This window comes from Rhinolophus ferrumequinum, chromosome 20 (genome assembly GCF_004115265.2).
Source record: "Rhinolophus ferrumequinum isolate MPI-CBG mRhiFer1 chromosome 20, mRhiFer1_v1.p, whole genome shotgun sequence".
In the NCBI taxonomy this organism is placed as follows: domain Eukaryota; kingdom Metazoa; phylum Chordata; class Mammalia; order Chiroptera; family Rhinolophidae; genus Rhinolophus; species Rhinolophus ferrumequinum.
Window position 1 is genome coordinate 48,554,578 of NC_046303.1, and position 12,931 is coordinate 48,567,508.

Genomic DNA, 12,931 nt, shown 5'->3' on the forward strand with positions numbered 1-12,931 from the left:
AAAATTACTTTCATAAATAACTTGAGTCAAAATGCTATGGCTTTTTCTAATTCTGTCTTTCCCATATGGTAATTGTTGACATCAAGAATCAATATAATTGGTTATTGTTTTTTTAGATTGTAAGATCTGTCATGTTTAGATTGGAAAATAATTTGGTTTTAAATTTGAATTTTAAAAAAAAGAAATTGTAATATCCATTTAAACATGGGATTTGCTGTTTTAAAAAAAGAAAACAAGTTTTGTTGAAAAACGAAATTCAAGCCATTTTTAAATAAGAGAAAGAATTTCCTGCTGGATGGTTATTTTGACATTTTTTGCTTTTATGGGAGCCATTTCTGATAGATTCAGTGAAAGTTTTTACTTGCCTCTAGAATATTTGGTCTAGGCAATTGTGTGGATAGACGTTGTTATATTTTGTTTTTGAATGATCAGCCACTTGAACATTAAATTATTGCTGCGAAGTTTGCGTTGTTTTTGGAAATTAGAAGGGGTTTAAGTGACAGGGTTCACGGAAGCTGAAGGATGGAAAGATGAATGTTTGTTCTCTGGTTCGGTCTATAGCTGCTTAACGGGGCTTTTACTGACTGGAAAACTGAACTTAATAGAATTTAAGTTTTAAAAAAAAGGAAACTTATTTTAGGGTTCCTAGAACTGGTATATGGAAAGGATGAAAATGCTGTTACTGTTCTCCTTTTCCTGGCACTTCAAGTGGCCTAGAAGTATTATCACCACTCCTGCTTCTGCCATTGGGAAAGATGGAGATGCTCTGTAATATTCCTGTAATATACAGTCCGTTTAACTGTATGATTATTATAATATAGTTTTTTTGAGCCATTATGTTTTTTGTACTATGTATGAGTTATTTTTGTTGTAAAATAAGATTCCCAAACAAGGCATTCTTGTGACAGTTGATTGCTGTCATGTCCAAATAAGGAAGGAAGGAACCTGGAAACAGGGCTCAAGAGGCAAGGGGTTCCAAGTCTAAAATACTGGTCTTTCTTAATGTACAGCATCTACCAGATGCAAATCCATATCTGATGATAGTTATAGGCATTTATTGGTAATAATCAAAGATTCTTGGCTTCTTAAAAGTGCTCACCTTGGCAGTTTTTTTTAATTGGGTCCTGTAAACAATTAATACAAGATATCATTTATGAAATGTTATTTATATACTAGATAGGAATTTGTCTAGTAGAAACATGAGATACACCTGTGCTTTGTTTGAATGTTTAGTGTGTGTACTAAGGCAATTCACAAACAGAATGCAAATCACATAATTGTTCAGTTAAAAGGAAATGAATAATTGAAAGAGGGCAGTCAGGGGATAGCTTCCTGCCTATGTTCTTTATTAAATATATTTATAGAGTATTTGTAGAATATAAGTATGACTTATGTGGAGCCAAATCTTTTCTGGTATAAATATGGCCATTTTTATTTTGGAAAATCAGCAATTTGTAGGTAATTACAGAATGACTATCATTTTAAGAAGTATTTTTGTGTTAGGAAATGATTTTTTTTTTTCCATTCCATATATAGATGTACATCCCTTGGGCATAGTTTCCCCCACTCATTGAACACAGAAGTATAGCTAGTGCCAATTTTTATTATGGGACAACATCAGATTTTTTGGTTTAATTTTCAAACTTATAAATTTTTTTAATATAAAACCTGGAAGCTTATAAAATACCCTTAAGTCACATTTCTTCTCCCTTGCTACAGAAACATAAAGCTTTTGGAGCTCTTTTCATAAGAAATTTTGATATAATATGTTTCTTCCATTCAATTTCAAATACATAATCAAAAGATACTATAGTTGTGTAAGGTGAAGCATGCTGGGGGAAGGGTGTGTGGGACTTCCCTGTACATTTCTTTGTTAATCTCTTGTGAAACTACATAATTATTTCAAAATAAAATGTATTTTAAAAAGAGAATTCGTGCTCGCTTTGGCATACTAAAAAGAGTATACTAAAAAGAGAGAATTATATTTTATTGTACTTATACACTGTTAATTGATTATATATTAGTTTTTTTAAAAAATACTGTACTGTTAAAATGCAGTATATCACTAATAAATTAAACTAATTTAAAATTTAGGAGATACTCAGTGATTGTTTATTGAAGAATTAGTGTACTGGACCAAATTTATACTCGTGTCTAAGGCTCTAAAAGAGAACTTACTGGGTCACTTAGAGTTCATCTTGTCTATCTGTACCATTTTATAGATAAGCAATTGAAGGTCCAGTTCCAGGTTCTGTGAAGAATGAGCTTGCTAAGCTCTAGTCCAGTATGTCCATACTTGGTGACATTTGCTCTTGGATTATTCTGTCTCTAAAATAAAATTCATTAATCCCACCAAGTCCAGTTTATTCTTTGTAACGTATTTGTTTTCCTCTCATCACTAAGTTTTGAAAAGTTTTGGGTTTGTTTTGCCTTTCCTTCAGAGTTAGGGATCTTGTATTTTACTCCTTTCTATTCCCCATTACCTTGCCAAAAGTTGACTCTCCCTGAAAGTTTGAACTAAGAATGGTTTTAAAATACTTTAGGAATAACCGATAGTGAATATTGATAGACTGACTTAGGGATATCTGTTTTAATAAGAAGAATAAAATTTTGTTGCATTAGCCTAAGTTTTTTCTTAAGCAATTGCAAACATTCCCATAGTCAGATTTGATAGATGTTTTATTTAAAAATAACTTTTTACTATACAAAGCATTAAGAAAAAACAAAACCCAGATCTTGGTGAATAAAAATTGAGCTGAAGCCAACAGCTGTAGGGGAGACTCTAAGATAACCTAAAAAAAATGCATATTCGCAGTTTTAGATCTTTGCAGGAAGCTTTTGTCTGCATATTGTTTGTCCTGAGATTTGGAAAATACTAATCACGACATACAGGTTAACATAATAACTGATCAGTTTTCTCACTAATGCCTGGTGTAATTTTTGGTACAATTGAAACTGTGGAGAGGTAATGATATATTTAAAGGGAATGTTGAGCTAAGTGTAAGCATTTTTTAAAAACTTTATTAGCAAAATGACCATAACTGGAATAATGAGACCACCTTTCTTACCAGGAAGCTCTAAAAGTTTTTTGATTAACTGCATGTCCATAAATGTAAGCTAATACTAGAAGTAGACTTCTTGCTTCTAGCATAATTTCATAGGATAATACCAACAATCCAAGAGAAAGCACATTTTGGATCATCATTTTAAGCATCAACTGTGTAGAAAGTGTTGTACTATAGGTTCAGGTTACAAGTGTAAACTTTTATCCCTACTTAAAAAGGTTTTTAAAGGTGAAATTAATTTTGTTAAATATTTTATTTAAATGAATATATCTAGAGTATTATCATTTTAGCATAACAGTATAAAAATATTAATTAGATATTTTATGTTTTATGTCTTTAAAATCTGGTATGTATTTTATACTTCCAGCACCTGTCAATTTGAACTAGCCACATTTCAAGGGGTCAGTAGCACATATGTCTAGTGGCTACTGTATGGATAGAGAAGCTGAGGACTAGCTAGCCAAGTAGTAGCATCACAGAGGAGAAAAGAAGACAGAAACCTAGGCTAGTTATGACAGTTGTAAAAGTGAGATCATAACAACCTACGTCTTTCTGAATAAGAAAGATAAAGATATAACTATGAAGTAGATATTGTTATTCTTAATTTATAGGTGAGGAAACTGAAGTTATGGAGCAGGTAAGTGGCAGAGGCAGAACTGACGTGTTGGTTTTAGGCCTTTACTATCATAGCACCTTTCCTTATGTTATTACAAAGAATGATTTATATAACATAGCTACTTTGTTTTAATATATGGTGCATGTAGATAGTAGTTTCAGTTTTTCTGAGGAGTAGTAAATTCAATATAATAAATGACTGCAGATAGCAATAGTGTTTTCAGGTCTTTGCTCAAGGATAACAAATGTAAAAGAAAACCTAGACTCCATTATCACTAGATATACAGGAAAGTTGAGCCAGAGTTCACCTGTTTATTAGACTTGTGTGTTTTTTTATCCTAATGGATAAAACCATTCCATCCATCTGTTCCAACCATCTGAATTCCTAAATTGGTTAAATAAGAGAAAAAAAAAGATGAGTAATCCTTCTAGAGCTGGAAAGTGGGAAAATAGGGAATTTAAATTTCTTCTTTTGTAGCCTTTTAAAAAGAAAAACCAAATTACATTTCCCTCTCAGAGACTGGGAACATGATTGCTAACATTGTACATACCTTTTAATATTACTACTACCAAATAGCCCTTGGTATCATTAGAAATCATTATAGTGAGCTTTTATATAATTAGGTGTATTTTGGGGTGAGGTGGGCAAATTAGTAAATGTGACATGTGTAAATTAGAGGTGAATGATGTTGGAGGAGAGCTCCTCCTAGTACTGTGCCTGGCAACGTAGTAAATGCTCACTTGTTGACTGAGTACTAAAGAGAGAATCTGAGTCCACTTTTGTTCTGCCACTAACAATACTAGTGAGCTCTAGAAAAATTAAACTCTGTTGGCTTTCTAGGTATCACATTTAATTGGCCACTCTTTCTCATTTTTTGCTAGCTCTTCTGCCCTGAATTTTTTTTTTTTTAATCTAGGCTCATTTTTTTATTTAAATAACTCCATCTCTATCCAGTTGCTTAAGCCAAAAACCTAAGATGTCATTCTTGATGGCTTCTTTTCCCTCGCCCTTCACGTCTAATTCATTTCTCAGTCCTGTATCTTCCTCCAAAATGCATTTAGCGTCAGTACAGTTCTCTCCGTTTCTCATCCTTGTCATCTCGTCTGGACACTGCAGTGTCCCCATGTTCCATTTTTGCCTCCTACAGTTCATTCTCTGTGTAGAACTTAATGCAATTCTTCTGAGCATAAACCAAATCGTATGTTTCTCCCACTTGAAAACCTTCCAGGGATTACTTGTTTCACTTAAAATCCTAACTTCCTTTGGTGTCAAACGCCCCACTTCTCTAATCTCTACTCAATATTCTCCCCTTACCCTACTATTACTCCCACATGGATATTATTATTCTTGTTCTTTTGAACATTCTAAATTTGTTTCTGCCTCAGGGCCTCTGTACTTGCTGTTCCCTCTGCCTGGAACATTCTTTTGTTCTTAGCATAGTTTTAGCTGAGCTCAAATATAACTTTCCAGTGAGACCTTCCCTCTCCACATTATTTAAAATAGTATCTGAATAACCTCTCTGAATCTTTTTACTCAAATACAAGCTTCATGAATACAGACACATCTGTTTTATTATATAATACTGTATCTGCTGCACCAACCACACGGCCTGGCATATTGCTTGAATGTCTCTTGGCTTATTATATAGGAATGATTATTGAGTGCTCATATCTTAGCTCATTCTATTTCAGTTACTTCGGAGAGACAGAACTAAAACTAGAAACATTTTACAACCTCTCCATTGCAGAAAGACGTAAAGCACTCTGGAGTTGCCTTGTGTGTAAAAAATTCTTACACAATTGGTATGATTTCAATGAGTTGAATGCTGTAGTTCTTTAAAGTAGTAGTTCTAGTTAGTGCCTATTTCAAGAAGCTGGAAAATACTAAAAATCAGTAGGAAACCAGCAGAATTAAAATAATGACTGGAGAGAGATTGAAATTTACTACATCCATTACCTGAGTGACTGTGCTGGCAGTGATAGGATACATCAGGACAGAATATAGAAGGAGGGATTGAAAATTCTCCAGCAGAAGAATTTTAACAAGTGGTGGTATTTTTGCTTGGAAATTGTATTTTGCCTTGGAAATTTTAAAATCACATTCTCTTTAATTGATGAGAGATTAAATGATGAAATTTCCCAGATTATGTAGTTAAAAGTAGGAGTTTAAAATATAATTTTATGTTCTCAACTGTAGAGCTTATGCAAAGATACCAGATTAAATGATGAAATTTCCCAGATTATATAGTTAAAAGTAGGAGTTTAAACTATAATTTTATGTTCTCAACTCGAGAGTCTATGCAAAGATCCCTCTTTGGAAGCTCTATGGTTATGTGCTGTAGATCAAAAATAGGTACTTAAAACTGATTCAAGTTTTGTGTGACTAAACAGCCAAATAAAAGATTCTGCTATAAATAAAACAACCTAATAAACAGTTTTCAGAATTCATAACAGTCTATTATGGGGAAAAGTAAATTCAAAGAAATTTGGCATGTCCTATAATAACTAGTAGTTAAGTGAATGAAAAGATCATTTGAAGCATATTTGGCAAATGACACCAAGTTTGGTAAGATTTAAAAAACATATAGACCCGAGCAGCTTCTGCCAAGTGCACATACAATGCCACCGGCACCCACTCTTCTGCCCACCCACCTGCCGTGCACTTCCAGTTCATTTTGGTTCTAAGTCCAGTATGGCAGCTCTCAAGGATCAGCTGATTGTGAATCTTCTTGAGGAAGAACAAAGTCTCCAGAATAAGATTACAGTCGTTGGGGTTGGTGCTGTTGGCATGGCCTGTGCCATCAGTATCCTAATGAAGGACTTGGCAGATGAACTTGCTCTTGTTGATGTCATGGAAGACAAATTGAAGGGAGAGATGATGGATCTCCAACATGGCAGCCTTTTCCTTAGAACAGCACAAATTGTCTCTGGTAAAGACTATAATGTGACTGTAAATTCCAAACGAGTAATTATCACAGCTTGATTCATTTGGTTAAGTAAAGCTGTAAAAATTATAACATGCACTACAGGCGATTGTGATGCTGGTGGTCAACAAGAGGGAGAAAGCTGTCTTCATTTGGTCCAGTGTAATGTGAGCATCTTTACATTCATCATTCCTAACGTTGTAAAATACAGCCCCAACTGCAAATTGCTTATTGTTTCCAATCCAGTGTATAGCTTGACTTACGTGGCTTGGAAGATAAGCGGCTTTCCCAAAAATCATGTTATTGGAAGTGGTTGCAATATGGATTCAGCCTGGTTCCATTAACTAATAGGGGGAAGACTGGGAGTTCACCCATGAAGCTGTCAGGGGTGGGTCCTTGGGGAGCATGGAGACTGGTGTGCCTGTATGGAGTGGAATGAATGTTGCTGGTGTCTCTCGGAAGAAACTGCGCCCTGATTTAGGCACTAATGCAGATAAGGAACAGTGGAAGGAAGTTCACATACAGATGATTGACATTGTTTATGAGGTGATCAAATGGAAAGGCTACACATCCTGGGCTGTTGGACTATCTGTGGCAGATTAGGCAGAAAGTACAATGAAGAATCTTAGGCAGGTACATCCAGTTTCCACCGTGATTAAGGGTCCCTGTGGAATAAAAGGTAATGTCTTCCTTAGAGTTCCTTGCATCTTGGGACAGAATGGAATCTCAGATGTTGTGAAGGTGACTCTGACACCTGAGGATGAGGCCCAATTGAAGAAGAGTGCAGATATACTTTGGGGGATCCAAAAAGAGCTGCAGTTTAAAAATCTGATGTCATGCTACTTCACTGTCTAGGGTACAACAGGATTTTAGTTGGAGGTTCTGCATATTGACCTTGTCATTTGACCTGTGACTGATCAGTAATATTACGACAGCATAGGAAAACCACCAGTTTCCTAAAGTTAGAAATAGGAATGGTTCATAAAACTCTGCAGCTACCATATGTTGCTGTGTATGATACACACTTTTTTGCCCAAATTTGTGAGGGAAAAATAAGGATGCGCATTTTACATGGCTAGTACTAACTTCATATCTATATAAATGTTCTTAATTCTTTTATTTATGCCTATGAGTTAAAAGTGTAACTCTAGAAATCAATAACGATATCCGTATGCAAAATAATAACCCTGGAATACGGCTTTGTTGAACTTACGACCATCTTGCAACAATGAATTCTTGGTCTTCTATGATGCGTAAATATTGTACATTTGTTACCGGTACATAAAATTTCTTGTACTATAATGTTAAAAAACAAATATTGAAATTCCTTTATAATACAAAAAACAAGTACCTAAATAAATAAAAAGTTAAAACGAAAGATTTTTTTCCCCTGGAAGTTTGGGCCCAAAACATGGGTGTGCATTATACATGGGAGCGCATATACATGGCAAAATGCGGTATATCCCAATGCTGGGTGGCACTTACCTTGTGTAGTCTTAAACTGGTTAGTGTGAAATAGTTCCATCTCCTCACAGGCACCACCACTGCCAATGTTGCACACGCAACAGTTGCCCTTCAAACTATTGTGTGTTTCCTGTGCATTGTATAGCTTCTAGTTCCTTTACCCTACATGCGTAGTCCAACTTTTTTTCCTCCAACCAGTCACATCTGAGGATCCAATTTATAAATCCAAAATTGCATGTCTTGTGCATAACTGTTCTAAAGGATATTATTTTGTGTACTATATGTATCCGAGTAGTGTACATTGGTACATAATGTAAAAATAAAAGTCTGCATATAAATAATGCAGCCAACTACCGAAGTATCACACCAACTAAAACACCACATAAACCTTGAATAAAACAAAAATAAAAAGAGCATATTATAAGAAGGAAGGCTTCTAGAAACTTATTGGGAGCTTCTTGTTGGTAGTATGATTAATAGATTGAGAAATTACCGAGAGTTTCACCAAGAGTTAAGTCTTCTTCAAGTAATACAATATTTGGAATTCTTTTATTTCCATACTGTCATTGAAAGCATCTAAATAGCGATGAATATAAGAATGATTAATGCACCCCGTGTTCTTATATACCTAATAAAAAATTAATGTAGGTAAATCAACAAAGTGGGCTGGTCGTACTTGATAATTGAAGGAACTTAAGGATAAAATTACAGAATTATTAGTTGTAATAGCAAGTTGCACATTTTAATATTCTTTTCTTAGATGAAAAGTTTACCAGTTTGGACCCTGGCCATCATACACTCATGAGGATCACTTTGAAACTAGACAAGAGTAGTAAGTTTTTCGGTGAAGGAAAGAACTGAGCAAAGGTAACTTGTTTGTCAGCAGGGATGGGGGAAAGAGTCTTAGAGAGGTGATACTTTTTACATGCTCTGATCAGGTTCGGGACTTCTGAATCTACGAAATCTGGGAGAATTCTATACAGATTCCTCAGCCTCACGTTGGAAGCCTTCAGCTTTATCTTGCCATGCTGCTACGCTGATCACATCATAACCTTGCTTGGGGGAGAAACAAACCATGAGTGTGTCTGTATAGTTTTTCAGGATAAAGACCATATTCTTTAGCTGGTTACCCAAGCTACTTTTTGAACTGGTCCTTGCCTAACTTACCTGCCCTCATCTCTGGCCCCTTCTCCATACCTTTAACTCTTCTCTGCTCTGAATTTTAGCAGTTCTTTTTGTTCTGTGGTTCCTAAACATCAGTGAAGATAAAATTTAAGGTGCTTATCAAAATGTAGATATCTGAGCCTGATATTTAAAATTTTTGATTCATTTGGTTAAGTAGAGCTGTAAAAATTATGACATGCACTACACGTGATTGTGATGCTGATGGCCTGTCACGTTCAGTGAAACATGCTTAAATGTGCCTGTGTTGTCTCTCTGTATGTATGCCTTCGGTCTGGAATAACTTCTCTACTTCTCCACCTCTCTGTTTCTTGGGCTGGTTAACTTATTTTTTAAAACTTGCTTGAATATGATGACTGTTATGAAGGGCCTCTGTGCCTACCTCTGATGGCACTACTGCAGTCATTGATACACTTTTTAGATTTCATTTCCAGCAGCTCAGTGTCTTCTGCTTAATGTGTGCTCAGATGTTTATGAAATGAATGACAGCTATATAATTGTAAGTTCCTTGAAGGCAGAAACACTGTCTTATCTTTGTATCTCTCATAGTCCTTGGCAAACATTAGGCTCTCAATATTTGTTTCATTTGTGCTAGTCAAACTGAAGTCTATGGATGTAGGCCCCAGGGGGCTCTGTGAGTAATAGAAAGTTTTAACATGTTGCTATTTTAATTTTGAGCTAGGAAAAAATTTCAGTATGTTTAGAATCTTCCTGGATGACTACCGCTTATACCGAATACTGCCATGAAATTTGTGCAAGTTCTTGAATCTGTTCGATGATGTTGGTACACAGATCACCTAAAATCCTCGTTTAATGTAATGTTTCTCTAAATCCAAATCTACAAAGAAAAATCCCCTTCCTTCTATTACAGGGGTTTGTATATTACTTTTGAGAAACAGCTAAATAAATAAACACTATCCTAAAGTCTAACTGACCTCTCCATGCTCCTCGAAGACTCCCCATGCAATTTTTCCTATCTTTTTGCCTGTGCATGGGATATCATCTTTCTCCATCATTACTGGGATTTTGTTGTTGTTGTTTTTAAAGATTTTATTGGGAAAGGGGAACAGTGTGTACTTCCAGGCCTTTTTTCCAAGTCAAGTTGTTGTCCTTTCAATCTTAGTTGTGGAGGGTGCTGTTCAGCTTCAAGTTGTTGGCCTTTCAGTCTTAGTTGTGGAGGGCGCAGCTCAGCTCCAGGTCCAGTTGCCCTTGCTAGTTTCAGGGGGCGCAGCCCACCATCCCTTGCGGGAGTCGAACCAGCAACCTGTGGTTGAGAGGACGCGCTCCAACCAACTGAGCCATCTGGCCACCGTGGAGCTGAGCGGCAGCTCATTGACTTCATTCTAGTTGCAGAGGGCGCAGCTCGCTGGCCCATGTGGGAATTGAACCGGCAGCCCCATTGCCCAGAGCTCGCGCTCTAACCAACAGCCATCTGTTCGCCCATTACTGTTTTTTTAAATTAATGTTTTTCAATAGGAGATACATATCTGGTATAAAATTCAAATGTTCAAAATCCTGCATGTCTTTCAGGAGCATTCTCACCTTTAATGAAACCTCATAATGTTATTTTTTTGCCTTTCTGTTACTCAAGTAGATGCGCCCTTCTCTTGAAAACCCTAGAGTCTAGAGCCTAGAACTTCGACCTTTTGCAACTCCTTCAAAGGGTCTTTTTAGGTTCGACTAAACATGCAGACTTATAAAACTATCACAGACCATGCTTAGCGCTAGTCTACTTGGTGTATAGGACAGGAGCCGCAGGCTGTGAGCGGTTAGCATCAGGTGCTCCTCTCTGGGATGCCATGCAGGAGTATAGTCAGCCATCCAGGAGCTAGTTTTTTTGGCTTCTCAGGTGATTGGTCAGGTGCAAGGAGACAAGATCCATGTTGTGAGTCTCCCTGATACAGAAGCCTCATGTCACTCAGAAGCCCATAGTTCTTGCAACAAGCATAAGCAGAGCTTCCAGGTTCCCTGCAAGGGCCCTGGAGTCCCTGCATCATGGGGAAGTTCAAATCTGTGGTATCCTCATCGAGGACAGTTCACGAACTCAGAAAAAGTGCTACACACCTCATTGCTGAATATCACTATGGTCACCTTTGAAGTACTCCCCTTGGGAAGCTATGCACTGATGCCCGTGCCTAGTCCACCCTTTAAAACATTTTGGAACTCTTTCTGGAATGGCCATCAGAGCTGTCATCGTATTACCCTTGATGTCCTGAATGTCATCAAAATGTCCTCCTTTCAATATTTCCTTTATCTTTGAGTAAAGAAAGAAGTCATTGGGGGCCAGATCAGGTGAATAGGAAGGTTGTTCCAATAGTTATTTGTTTACCGGCTAAAAACTCCCTCACAGACAGTGCCGTGAATTTGTCTATAGTCGTGATGGAAGAGCCATGAATTGTTGGCGAAAAGATCAGGTTGTTTTTGTCTAACTTTTTCATGCAGCTTTCCAGCACTTCCAAATAATAAACTTGGTTAACTGTCCAGTTGGTACAAATTCATAAAGAATAATCCCTCTGATATCAAAAAAGGTTAGCCACATCGTTTTGACTCTTGATTTGGACTGACGGAACTTTTTTGGTCGTGGAGAATTGGCTGACTTCCATTGTGCACTTTGACGCTTTGTTTCAGGGTCGTATTGGTACACCCATGTTTCATCACCAGTGATAACATGGCCTAAAACATCGTCTTGCCTCTCCAAAAGGTCTTGGCAAACTTTGACTCTCCTTAGCTTTTGTTCATTGGTGAGCTCCTTCGGGATCATTTTTGCACACACCTTTCTCATGCCAAGATTTTCAGTTAAGATTGTCCTGTTTCTCTATCGATGTTTATTTGGTCTACTATGCGTCTCAGTTCAGCCGATGATTTTGACGCACAATTTGATTCATTTTTGCAATGTTTTTGTCAGTTCTGCTCGTTACTGGCCGCTGTGACCTCTCTTCATCAGTGACGCATTCTCTCCCCTCAGAAAAACATTTAATGCATTTGTACACTGCCGTTTTCTTCATGGCATTATCTCCACAAACTTGGACTAACATGTCCCTGATTTCACTTCCACTCTTGCCAAGTTTAACAAGAAATTTAATGTTTGTTCGTTGCTCTAATTCAAGCTCAGACAGCCTCACGACGACACACAGAAACACGCTACAACAATAATGAATGCCACTCAGCAAGACACTACCACATGTCGACATGAACACAGCTGTGAGACACTGATATACCAAGGTTATGAAACCTTACCGAGCTGTTTGTACAGTGCTACCAATGTAAGCGCACGGTGGCAAGTTCGCAAACTTAGTTGTCAGACCTTGTATTTATAGTTTTCCCAATCCAGGTAAAATTAATTTACCAATCAAGGGTCATTTTTATTAATGTGCCTAGCAATACAGCAAATTAGCTTATCAGGTTTTTAGGGGAAGAGAGGTGGAAAGTTAACTAAAGATCAAAGTCTCATTCAGAAGAGGAAACAGTTTTGTTAAGCATTTACCCATACTACTCTTATGGCATTACCCTGTTTTTGCCTTGTATGGTGTTTTTGTGTACCTTTTTTTTTTGCTAACCCCAAGATCCTCCCAAGATCAAAAACTCTGCGGGCTATGAGTATAGTTTAGATGTCTTTTTTCTTCTGTGTAGCATCTTAAACATGTAGTGAACATCATCATACAACTACTTGTTGAATTAGTT

At 36.8% G+C, this 12,931-nt stretch overlaps 1 protein-coding gene and 1 pseudogene across 3 annotated transcripts in view; both read left to right on the plus strand.

The window, feature by feature from the left end:
* KMT2E (lysine methyltransferase 2E (inactive)) overlaps positions 1-12,931 on the plus strand; it is a 72,574-nt gene that overhangs the window by 19,374 nt on the left and 40,269 nt on the right. The window lies entirely within an intron of this gene.
* On the plus strand, positions 6,373-7,459 carry LOC117012071 (L-lactate dehydrogenase A chain-like; annotated as a pseudogene).